Source organism: Lasioglossum baleicum, unplaced genomic scaffold (assembly GCF_051020765.1).
Source record: "Lasioglossum baleicum unplaced genomic scaffold, iyLasBale1 scaffold1172, whole genome shotgun sequence".
NCBI classification, from domain to species: domain Eukaryota; kingdom Metazoa; phylum Arthropoda; class Insecta; order Hymenoptera; family Halictidae; genus Lasioglossum; species Lasioglossum baleicum.
The window spans coordinates 20,001-32,500 of record NW_027470231.1 but is presented as its reverse complement, the minus strand read 5'-3'; positions in this window follow the sequence as shown (position 1 = coordinate 32,500).

Here is a 12,500-nt window from a genome sequence, read left to right as displayed (position 1 = left end):
GCAACAGCCCGTCCGGCGGGGCTGTTGGGACTTAGAAAAATTTTTGCATGAAAAATTTTTTTGTACAACACAATAAATATTTATATTTCCAGGATATTTAACACAAAATATTCAACTTTTCATATACTATCTCGGCACTTTGAACATTTTTCAAGTCCAACCGCCAAGAGTAAACTTATCTTTCTATCGTATCTAGACCATTATAAATATTAGATCATTGTATAATAAAGCATTCTAACAATAAATATCAAGTATCAAAGCTCTAGGATGAATATTTATCGAATAAACTCAGAATAATGTTCCGGGCGCATTGCGTGCAACTCCGACCGAAGCGAAATTTTTCCAAGTCCAACCGCCAAGAGTAAACTTATCTTTCTATCGTATCTAGACCATTATAAATATTAGATCATTGTATAATAAAGCATTCTAACAATAAATATCAAGTATCAAAGCTCTAGATTGAATATTTATCGAATAAACTCAGAATAATGTTCCGGGCGCATTGCGTGCAACTCCGACCGAAGCGAAATTTTTCCAAGTCCAACCGCCAAGAGTAAACTTTTTTCCTAGCGTTCCCAGACCATTATAAATATTAGATCATTGTATAATAACGCATTCTAACAATAAATATCAAGTATCAAAGCTTTAGGATGAATATTTATCGAATAAACTCAGAATAATGTTCCGGGCGCATTGCGAGCAACTCCGACCGAGCGAAATTTTTCTAAGTCCAACCGCCAAGAGTAAACTTTTTTCCTAGCGTTCCCAGACCATTATAAATATTAGATCATTGTATAATAACGCATTCTAACAATAAATATCAAGTATCAAAGCTTTAGGATGAATATTTATCGAATAAACTCAGAATAATGTTCCGGGCGCATTGCGAGCAACTCCGACCGAGCGAAATTTTTCTAAGTCCAACCGCCAAGAGTAAACTTTTTTCCTAGCGTTCCCAGACCATTATAAATATTAGATCATTGTATAATAACGCATTCTAACAATAAATATCAAGTATCAAAGCTCTAGGATGAATATTTATCGAATAAACTCAGAATAATGTTCCGGGCGCATTGCGAGCAACTCCGACCGAGCGAAATTTTTCTAAGTCCAACCGCCAAGAGTAAACTTTTTTCCTAGCGTTCCCAGACCATTATAAATATTAGATCATTGTATAATAACGCATTCTAACAATAAATATCAAGTATCAAAGCTTTAGGATGAATATTTATCGAATAAACTCAGAATAATGTTCCGGGCGCATTGCGAGCAACTCCGACCGAGCGAAATTTTTCTAAGTCCAACCGCCAAGAGTAAACTTTTTTCCTAGCGTTCCCAGACCATTATAAATATTAGATCATTGTATAATAACGCATTCTAACAATAAATATCAAGTATCAAAGCTTTAGGATGAATATTTATCGAATAAACTCAGAATAATGTTCCGGGCGCATTGCGAGCAACTCCGACCGAGCGAAATTTTTCTAAGTCCAACCGCCAAGAGTAAACTTTTTTCCTAGCGTTCCCAGACCATTATAAATATTAGATCATTGTATAATAACGCATTCTAACAATAAATATCAAGTATCAAAGCTCTAGGATGAATATTTATCGAATAAACTCAGAATAATGTTCCGGGCGCATTGCGAGCAACTCCGACCGAGCGAAATTTTTCTAAGTCCAACCGCCAAGAGTAAACTTTTTTCCTAGCGTTCCCAGACCATTATAAATATTAGATCATTGTATAATAACGCATTCTAACAATAAATATCAAGTATCAAAGCTTTAGGATGAATATTTATCGAATAAACTCAGAATAATGTTCCGGGCGCATTGCGAGCAACTCCGACCGAGCGAAATTTTTCTAAGTCCAACCGCCAAGAGTAAACTTTTTTCCTAGCGTTCCCAGACCATTATAAATATTAGATCATTGTATAATAACGCATTCTAACAATAAATATCAAGTATCAAAGCTTTAGGATGAATATTTATCGAATAAACTCAGAATAATGTTCCGGGCGCATTGCGAGCAACTCCGACCGAGCGAAATTTTTCTAAGTCCAACCGCCAAGAGTAAACTTTTTTCCTAGCGTTCCCAGACCATTATAAATATTAGATCATTGTATAATAACGCATTCTAACAATAAATATCAAGTATCAAAGCTTTAGGATGAATATTTATCGAATAAACTCAGAATAATGTTCCGGGCGCATTGCGAGCAACTCCGACCGAGCGAAATTTTTCTAAGTCCAACCGCCAAGAGTAAACTTTTTTCCTAGCGTTCCCAGACCATTATAAATATTAGATCATTGTATAACAACGCATTCTAACAATAAATATCAAGTATCAAAGCTTTAGGATGAATATTTATCGAATAAACTCAGAATAATGTTCCGGGCGCATTGCGAGCAACTCCGACCGAGCGAAATTTTTCTAAGTCCAACCGCCAAGAGTAAACTTTTTTCCTAGCGTTCCCAGACCATTATAAATATTAGATCATTGTATAATAACGCATTCTAACAATAAATATCAAGTATCAAAGCTTTAGGATGAATATTTATCGAATAAACTCAGAATAATGTTCCGGGCGCATTGCGAGCAACTCCGACCGAGCGAAATTTTTCTAAGTCCAACCGCCAAGAGTAAACTTTTTTCCTAGCGTTCCCAGACCATTATAAATATTAGATCATTGTATAATAACGCATTCTAACAATAAATATCAAGTATCAAAGCTTTAGGATGAATATTTATCGAATAAACTCAGAATAATGTTCCGGGCGCATTGCGAGCAACTCCGACCGAGCGAAATTTTTCTAAGTCCAACCGCCAAGAGTAAACTTTTTTCCTAGCGTTCCCAGACCATTATAAATATTAGATCATTGTATAATAACGCATTCTAACAATAAATATCAAGTATCAAAGCTTTAGGATGAATATTTATCGAATAAACTCAGAATAATGTTCCGGGCGCATTGCGAGCAACTCCGACCGAGCGAAATTTTTCTAAGTCCAACCGCCAAGAGTAAACTTTTTTCCTAGCGTTCCCAGACCATTATAAATATTAGATCATTGTATAATAACGCATTCTAACAATAAATATCAAGTATCAAAGCTTTAGGATGAATATTTATCGAATAAACTCAGAATAATGTTCCGGGCGCATTGCGAGCAACTCCGACCGAGCGAAATTTTTCTAAGTCCAACCGCCAAGAGTAAACTTTTTTCCTAGCGTTCCCAGACCATTATAAATATTAGATCATTGTATAATAACGCATTCTAACAATAAATATCAAGTATCAAAGCTCTAGGATGAATATTTATCGAATAAACTCAGAATAATGTTCCGGGCGCATTGCGAGCAACTCCGACCGAGCGAAATTTTTCTAAGTCCAACCGCCAAGAGTAAACTTTTTTCCTAGCGTTCCCAGACCATTATAAATATTAGATCATTGTATAATAACGCATTCTAACAATAAATATCAAGTATCAAAGCTTTAGGATGAATATTTATCGAATAAACTCAGAATAATGTTCCGGGCGCATTGCGAGCAACTCCGACCGAGCGAAATTTTTCTAAGTCCAACCGCCAAGAGTAAACTTTTTTCCTAGCGTTCCCAGACCATTATAAATATTAGATCATTGTATAATAACGCATTCTAACAATAAATATCAAGTATCAAAGCTTTAGGATGAATATTTATCGAATAAACTCAGAATAATGTTCCGGGCGCATTGCGAGCAACTCCGACCGAGCGAAATTTTTCTAAGTCCAACCGCCAAGAGTAAACTTTTTTCCTAGCGTTCCCAGACCATTATAAATATTAGATCATTGTATAATAACGCATTCTAACAATAAATATCAAGTATCAAAGCTTTAGGATGAATATTTATCGAATAAACTCAGAATAATGTTCCGGGCGCATTGCGAGCAACTCCGACCGAGCGAAATTTTTCTAAGTCCAACCGCCAAGAGTAAACTTTTTTCCTAGCGTTCCCAGACCATTATAAATATTAGATCATTGTATAATAACGCATTCTAACAATAAATATCAAGTATCAAAGCTTTAGGATGAATATTTATCGAATAAACTCAGAATAATGTTCCGGGCGCATTGCGAGCAACTCCGACCGAGCGAAATTTTTCTAAGTCCAACCGCCAAGAGTAAACTTTTTTCCTAGCGTTCCCAGACCATTATAAATATTAGATCATTGTATAATAACGCATTCTAATAATAAATATCAAGTATCAAAGCTTTAGGATGAATATTTATCGAATAAACTCAGAATAATGTTCCGGGCGCATTGCGAGCAACTCCGACCGAGCGAAATTTTTCTAAGTCCAACCGCCAAGAGTAAACTTTTTTCCTAGCGTTCCCAGACCATTATAAATATTAGATCATTGTATAATAACGCATTCTAACAATAAATATCAAGTATCAAAGCTTTAGGATGAATATTTATCGAATAAACTCAGAATAATGTTCCGGGCGCATTGCGAGCAACTCCGACCGAGCGAAATTTTTCTAAGTCCAACCGCCAAGAGTAAACTTTTTTCCTAGCGTTCCCAGACCATTATAAATATTAGATCATTGTATAATAACGCATTCTAACAATAAATATCAAGTATCAAAGCTTTAGGATGAATATTTATCGAATAAACTCAGAATAATGTTCCGGGCGCATTGCGAGCAACTCCGACCGAGCGAAATTTTTCTAAGTCCAACCGCCAAGAGTAAACTTTTTTCCTAGCGTTCCCAGACCATTATAAATATTAGATCATTGTATAATAACGCATTCTAACAATAAATATCAAGTATCAAAGCTTTAGGATGAATATTTATCGAATAAACTCAGAATAATGTTCCGGGCGCATTGCGAGCAACTCCGACCGAGCGAAATTTTTCTAAGTCCAACCGCCAAGAGTAAACTTTTTTCCTAGCGTTCCCAGACCATTATAAATATTAGATCATTGTATAATAACGCATTCTAACAATAAATATCAAGTATCAAAGCTTTAGGATGAATATTTATCGAATAAACTCAGAATAATGTTCCGGGCGCATTGCGAGCAACTCCGACCGAGCGAAATTTTTCTAAGTCCAACCGCCAAGAGTAAACTTTTTTCCTAGCGTTCCCAGACCATTATAAATATTAGATCATTGTATAATAACGCATTCTAACAATAAATATCAAGTATCAAAGCTTTAGGATGAATATTTATCGAATAAACTCAGAATAATGTTCCGGGCGCATTGCGAGCAACTCCGACCGAGCGAAATTTTTCTAAGTCCAACCGCCAAGAGTAAACTTTCTTCCTAGCGTTCCCAGACCATTATAAATATTAGATCATTGTATAATAACGCATTCTAACAATAAATATCAAGTATCAAAGCTTTAGGATGAATATTTATCGAATAAACTCAGAATAATGTTCCGGGCGCATTGCGAGCAACTCCGACCGAGCGAAATTTTTCTAAGTCCAACCGCCAAGAGTAAACTTTTTTCCTAGCGTTCCCAGACCATTATAAATATTAGATCATTGTATAATAACGCATTCTAACAATAAATATCAAGTATCAAAGCTTTAGGATGAATATTTATCGAATAAACTCAGAATAATGTTCCGGGCGCATTGCGAGCAACTCCGACCGAGCGAAATTTTTCTAAGTCCAACCGCCAAGAGTAAACTTTCTTCCTAGCGTTCCCAGACCGTTATAAATATTAGATCATCGTGTGGTAAAGCATTTCGAAGACAAATATCAAGTATGAAAGCGCTCGGATGAGTATTTATCGAATAAACTGAGAATAATGTTCGGAGCGCATCGCTTGCTCGGCCGCTCGAACGAATCGTTCGCGCGCCGAGGCGCGTCGGATCGCCGTGCGAAGGAGCTCGAGCGAAATTTTTCTAAGTCCAACCGCCAAGAGTAAACTTTTCTCCCCGAGCTCTCGCACGAGTTTAATCGTTATATCCACGCACGATACCGCTTGTCATCAATATTTCTCGAGTTTCAAAGCTCTCGGACGCGTATTGCTCCAGTTTTTGTGAAATATTGCTCCGACCGCCAAGAGTAAACTTATCTTTCCGGCTTACTCGGACAATTATAAATATTAGATCATCGTGTGGTAAAGCATTTCGAAGACAAATATCAAGTATGAAAGCGCTCGGCTGAGTATTTATCGAATAAACTGAGAATAATGTTCGGAGCGCATCGCTTGCTCGGCCGCTCGAACGAATCGTTCGCGCGCCGAGGCGCGTCGGATCGCCGTGCGAAGGAGCTCGAGCGAAATTTTTCTAAGTCCAACCGCCAAGAGTAAACTTTTCTCTCCGAGCTCCCGCACGACTTTAATCGTTATATCCACGCACGATACCGCTTGTCATCAATATTTCTCGAGTTTCAAAGCTCTCGGACGCGTATTGCTCGAGTTTTTGAGAAATATTGCTCCGACCGCCAAGAGTAAACTTATCTTTCCGGCTTACTCGGACAATTATAAATATTAGATCATCGTGTGGTAAAGCATTTCGAAGACAAATATCAAGTATGAAAGCGCTCGGATGAGTATTTATCGAATAAACTGAGAATAATGTTCGGAGCGCATCGCTTGCTCGGCCGCTCGAACGAATCGTTCGCGCGCCGAGGCGCGTCGGATCGCCCTGCGAAGGAGCTCGAGCGAAATTTTTCTAAGTCCAACCGCCAAGAGTAAACTTTTCTCTCCGAGCTCCCGCACGACTTTAATCGTTATATCCACGCACGATACCGCTTGTCATCAATATTTCTCGAGTTTCAAAGCTCTCGGACGCGTATTGCTCGAGTTTTTGAGAAATATTGCTCCGACCGCCAAGAGTAAACTTATCTTTCCGGCTTACTCGGACAATTATAAATATTAGATCATCGTGTGGTAAAGCATTTGGAAGACAAATATCAAGTATGAAAGCGCTCGGATGAGTATTTATCGAATAAACTGAGAATAATGTTCGGAGCGCATCGCTTGCTCGGCCGCTCGAACGAATCGTTCGCGCGCCGAGGCGCGTCGTATCGCCGTGCGAAGGAGCTCGAGCGAAATTTTTCTAAGTCCAACCGCCAAGAGTAAACTTTTCTCCCCGAGCTCCCGCAAGACTTTAATCGTTATATCCACGCACGATACCGCTTGTCATCAATATTTCTCGAGATTCAAAGCTCTCGGACGCGTATTGCTCGAGTTTTTGAGAAATATTGCTCCGACCGCCAAGAGTAAACTTATCTTTCCGGTTGACTCGGACAATTATAAATATTAGATCATCGTGTGGTAAAGCATTTCGAAGACAAATATCAAGTACGAAAGCGCTCGGATGAGTATTTATCGAATAAACTGAGAATAATGTTCGGAGCGCATCGCTTGCTCGGCCGCTCGAACGAATCGTTCGCGCGCCGAGGCGCGTCGGATCGCCCTGCGAAGGAGCTCGAGCGAAATTTTTCTAAGTCCAACCGCCAAGAGTAAACTTTTCTCCCCGAGCTCTCGCACGAGTTTAATCGTTATATCCACGCACGATACCGCTTGTCATCAATATTTCTCGAGTTTCAAAGCTCTCGGACGCGTATTGCTTCAGTTTTTGAGAAATATTGCTCCGACCGCCAAGAGTAAACTTATCTTTCCGGCTTACTCGGACAATTATAAATATTAGATCATCGTGTGGTAAAGCATTTCGAAGACAAATATCAAGTATGAAAGCGCTCGGATGAGTATTTATCGAATAAACTGAGAATAATGTTCGGAGCGCATCGCTTGCTCGGCCGCTCGAACGAATCGTTCGCGCGCCGAGGCGCGTCGGATCGCCCTGCGAAGGAGCTCGAGCGAAATTTTTCTAAGTCCAACCGCCAAGAGTAAACTTTTCTCCCCGAGCTCCCGCACGACTTTAATCGTTATATCCACGCACGATACCGCTTGTCATCAATATTTCTCGAGTTTCAATGCTCTCGGACGCGTATTGCTCCAGTTTTTGTGAAATATTGCTCCGACCGCCAAGAGTAAACTTATCTTTCCGGCTTACTCGGACAATTATAAATATTAGATCATCGTGTGGTAAAGCATTTCGAAGACAAATATCAAGTATGAAAGCGCTCGGATGAGTATTTATCGAATAAACTGAGAATAATGTTCGGAGCGCATCGCTTGCTCGGCCGCTCGAACGAATCGTTCGCGCGCCGAGGCGCGTCGGATCGCCGTGCGAAGGAGCTCGAGCGAAATTTTTCTAAGTCCAACCGCCAAGAGTAAACTTTTCTCTCCGAGCTCCCGCACGACTTTAATCGTTATATCCACGCACGATACCGCTTGTCATCAATATTTCTCGAGTTTCAAAGCTCTCGGACGCGTATTGCTCGAGTTTTTGAGAAATATTGCTCCGACCGCCAAGAGTAAACTTATCTTTCCGGCTTACTCGGACAATTATAAATATTAGATCATCGTGTGGTAAAGCATTTCGAAGACAAATATCAAGTATGAAAGCGCTCGGATGAGTATTTATCGAATAAACTGAGAATAATGTTCGGAGCGCATCGCTTGCTCGGCCGCTCGAACGAATCGTTCGCGCGCCGAGGCGCGTCGGATCGCCCTGCGAAGGAGCTCGAGCGAAATTTTTCTAAGTCCAACCGCCAAGAGTAAACTTTTCTCTCCGAGCTCCCGCACGACTTTAATCGTTATATCCACGCACGATACCGCTTGTCATCAATATTTCTCGAGTTTCAAAGCTCTCGGACGCGTATTGCTCGAGTTTTTGAGAAATATTGCTCCGACCGCCAAGAGTAAACTTATCTTTCCGGCTTACTCGGACAATTATAAATATTAGATCATCGTGTGGTAAAGCATTTGGAAGACAAATATCAAGTATGAAAGCGCTCGGATGAGTATTTATCGAATAAACTGAGAATAATGTTCGGAGCGCATCGCTTGCTCGGCCGCTCGAACGAATCGTTCGCGCGCCGAGGCGCGTCGTATCGCCGTGCGAAGGAGCTCGAGCGAAATTTTTCTAAGTCCAACCGCCAAGAGTAAACTTTTCTCCCCGAGCTCCCGCACGACTTTAATCGTTATATCCACGCACGATACCGCTTGTCATCAATATTTCTCGAGATTCAAAGCTCTCGGACGCGTATTGCTCGAGTTTTTGAGAAATATTGCTCCGACCGCCAAGAGTAAACTTATCTTTCCGGCTTACTCGGACAATTATAAATATTAGATCATCGTGTGGTAAAGCATTTCGAAGACAAATATCAAGTATGAAAGCGCTCGGATGAGTATTTATCGAATAAACTGAGAATAATGTTCGGAGCGCATCGCTTGCTCGGCCGCTCGAACGAATCGTTCGCGCGCCGAGGCGCGTCGGATCGCCCTGCGAAGGAGCTCGAGCGAAATTTTTCTAAGTCCAACCGCCAAGAGTAAACTTTTCTCTCCGAGCTCCCGCACGACTTTAATCGTTATATCCACGCACGATACCGCTTGTCATCAATATTTCTCGAGTTTCAAAGCTCTCGGACGCGTATTGCTTCAGTTTTTGAGAAATATTGCTCCGACCGCCAAGAGTAAACTTATCTTTCCGGCTTACTCGGACAATTATAAATATTAGATCATCGTGTGGTAAAGCATAATGAAAACAAATATCAAGTATGAAAGCGCTCGGATGAGTATTTATCGAATAAACTGAGAATAATGTTCGGAGCGCATCGCTTGCTCGGCCGCTCGAACGAATCGTTCGCGCGCCGAGGCGCGTCGGATCGCCGTGCGAAGGAGCTCGAGCGAAATTTTTCTAAGTCCAACCGCCAAGAGTAAACTTTTCTCCCCGAGCTCCCGCACGACTTTAATCGTTATATCCACGCACGATACCGCTTGTCATCAATATTTCTCGAGTTTCAATGCTCTCGGACGCGTATTGCTCCAGTTTTTGTGAAATATTGCTCCGACCGCCAAGAGTAAACTTATCTTTCCGGCTTACTCGGACAATTATAAATATTAGATCATCGTGTGGTAAAGCATTTTGAAGACAAATATCAAGTATGAAAGCGCTCGGATGAGTATTTATCGAATAAACTGAGAATAATGTTCGGAGCGCATCGCTTGCTCGGCCGCTCGAACGAATCGTTCGCGCGCCGAGGCGCGTCGGATCGCCGTGCGAAGGAGCTCGAGCGAAATTTTTCTAAGTCCAACCGCCAAGAGTAAACTTTTCTCCCCGAGCTCCCGCACGACTTTAATCGTTATATCCACGCACGATACCGCTTGTCATCAATATTTCTCGAGTTTCAATGCTCTCGGACGCGTATTGCTCCAGTTTTTGTGAAATATTGTTCCGACCGCCAAGAGTAAACTTATCTTTCCGGCTTACTCGGACAATTATAAATATTAGATCATCGTGTGGTAAAGCATTTTGAAGACAAATATCAAGTATGAAAGCGCTCGGATGAGTATTTATCGAATAAACTGAGAATAATGTTCGGAGCGCATCGCTTGCTCGGCCGCTCGAACGAATCGTTCGCGCGCCGAGGCGCGTCGGATCGCCGTGCGAAGGAGCTCGAGCGAAATTTTTCTAAGTCCAACCGCCAAGAGTAAACTTTTCTCCCCGAGCTCCCGCACGACTTTAATCGTTATATCCACGCACGATACCGCTTGTCATCAATATTTCTCGAGTTTCAAAGCTCTCGAACGCGTATTGCTCCAGTTTTTGTGAAATATTGCTCCGACCGCCAAGAGTAAACTTATCTTTCCGGCTTACTCGGACAATTATAAATATTAGATCATCGTGTGGTAAAGCATTTTGAAGACAAATATCAAGTATGAAAGCGCTCGGATGAGTATTTATCGAGTTATTGAGAAATAATGTTCCGAGTTATATTTCGACGTGTACTAATCGTGTTCTATCGGTCGTGCGGGTAAACGGCGGGAGTCAGTTTTGGTCTGTACTGTTAGGTAGATCGTCCCCGGATATGTTTGCGATGCGCGTGTTTGGATTAACGAGATTCCCTCTGTCCCTTTTTTTTTTTTCGTTCGAACCATGTCTGTGGATTTGTGCGGATATTGGGATGCCGGTGTTGGGCATTGTCAATAAAACAACATGTAATTGGTTGAAATAATACAATATGTTGATATTGTATTATATTATTCGTATCTTATTAATAAAATAAAAAATTTATATTTTAATTTTTTACTTTTAAATCACATGTATTATTTTCAGGTGGCATTCGTATGGGATAATTGGTTATTTCAGCTACATTGTTCTAATAATATAAGGAATATGCTGCTAGAACTCCGGCAATACGCTGCTAGAAGATGAAGCAGTACGGCGCTACAACATGAAGCTATACGCCGCTGGAACTCTGGAAATGGGCCGCTGTAACTGAAAGCAGTACGCTGCTGTAAATAAGGCAATACGCCGCTGTAAATAGAGGCAATACGCCGCTGTGAATAAGGCAATACGCCGCTGTAAGTAGAAGCAACACGCCGCTGTGAATAAGGCAATACGCCGCTGTAAATAGAGGCAATACGCCGCTGTGAATAAGGCAATACGCCGCTGTAAGCAGAAGCAACACGCCGCTGTGAATAGAAGCAATACGCCGCTGTAAATAGAGGCAATACGCCGCTGTGAATAAGGCAATACGCCGCTGTAAGTAGAAGCAACACGCCGCTGTGAATAAGGCAATACGCCGCTGTAAATAGAGGCAATACGCCGCTGTGAATAAGGCAATACGCCGCTGTAAGCAGAAGCAACACGCCGCTGTGAATAAGGCAATACGCCGCTGTAAATAGAGGCAATACGCCGCTGTGAATAAGGCAATACGCCGCTGTAAATAGAGGCAATACGCCGCTGTGAATAAGGCAATACGCCGCTGTGAATAGAAGCAATACGCCGCTGTGAATAAGGCAATACGCCGCTGCAGACGAAAGCAATACGCCGCCGGAACTGAAAGCAATACGCCGCTGCAGACGAAAGCAATACGCCGCCGGAACTGAAAGCAATACGCCGCTGCAGACGAAAGCAATACGCCGCTGGGATCGAAAGCAATACGCCGCTACAGACGAAAGCAATACGCCGCTGGGATCGAAAGCAATACGCCGCTACAGTCGAAAGCAATACGCCGCTACAGTCGAAAGCAATACGCCGCTGGGATCGAAAGCAATACGCCGCTACAAAATGAAAGCAATACGCCGCTGGAACTTTGAAATTCTTCGAGTATACAGACACACGCTTGGATAAGTACGTCCGCGGTGGTCTCGGTGGATCGTACGTCGTCGTGACGCGATATTCGTATACTTTCTCTACCAGGTTCGCGCGGCATTAACAATAAATAAATAAATAAATAAATAAATAATAAATAATTATCGCGTGTTTTTATTAGAGAGTTATGTCTCGTTATATAGTTGCGTTTCTCAAGTGAAATTCAAACGATTCTAGATTGCATGTCTTTCTCTCTGTCTCTCTCGTTCGATCAAGCGTATGATTCTTAGCGTCGAAATGAAAAAAAAAAAAGAAAATTGAAAT